A 776-nucleotide genomic window follows, 5' to 3' on the forward strand; every position below is an offset into this window, starting at 1 on the left:
CTCGGGATTGGACGCAGACTGCGAATTGTGACTGGACGTATCCACCGCCGACCTGACAGTGGCTTTCTATTAAATCTATCGACTCATTATCAAGCCTCGTGTGCGTTCACTATTGAGATGGTGTGTGCGTTCATTGATCGGGGTGACTTTATGTTCCCGAACCGCTGCGGCTGGCCTAGGGAAGATTGATTGATTGATTGATTGATTGATTGATTGATTGATTGATTTACTAGTTGATTAATTGACTGCTCTACTTGCTGACACGGGTCACTTAGTTAGTTATTGGTTGGCAGACTGACTGATCGGTGGAATCATTGATTGGCCAAACGATTGACTGACTTATTTGTTTGACAAAAGTGTTCTGCGAGAACCCGCAAGGTGGAGAGAATTAATTAATAAAGGGAAAATGAGACATCCACCCAAATGTAGCAAAAACCTCGTCAATGAAGAAAAATTCGTCCTGGTGCGTGACTCGAACCCGGGACCACCGCCTTTCCGGGGCAGCCGCTCTACCATCTGAGCTAACCAGGCTTCTTTTTTTCTTTCTTTCATGGTATTTATTATAGTAGCAGTCAACCCGACATTCACAAGTTCTGCATAGTCAGAGAATGGAGAGCACAATGAAAGTCACGCACTGAAAAGGCAGCGTTCATAATGTGAGTAGAAACGTTGGTTTCACTTTAGAAGGGTGAGAAGGATAAGCACCTCACCAAAATAGGGTACCAGTCCGGTTGTATACCGAGTCCATCATAAACATGTTTTAGGTGTAGAGTCAT

The sequence above is a fragment of the Dermacentor variabilis genome, chromosome 8 (assembly GCF_050947875.1).
Source record: "Dermacentor variabilis isolate Ectoservices chromosome 8, ASM5094787v1, whole genome shotgun sequence".
Lineage (NCBI taxonomy): Eukaryota > Metazoa > Arthropoda > Arachnida > Ixodida > Ixodidae > Dermacentor > Dermacentor variabilis.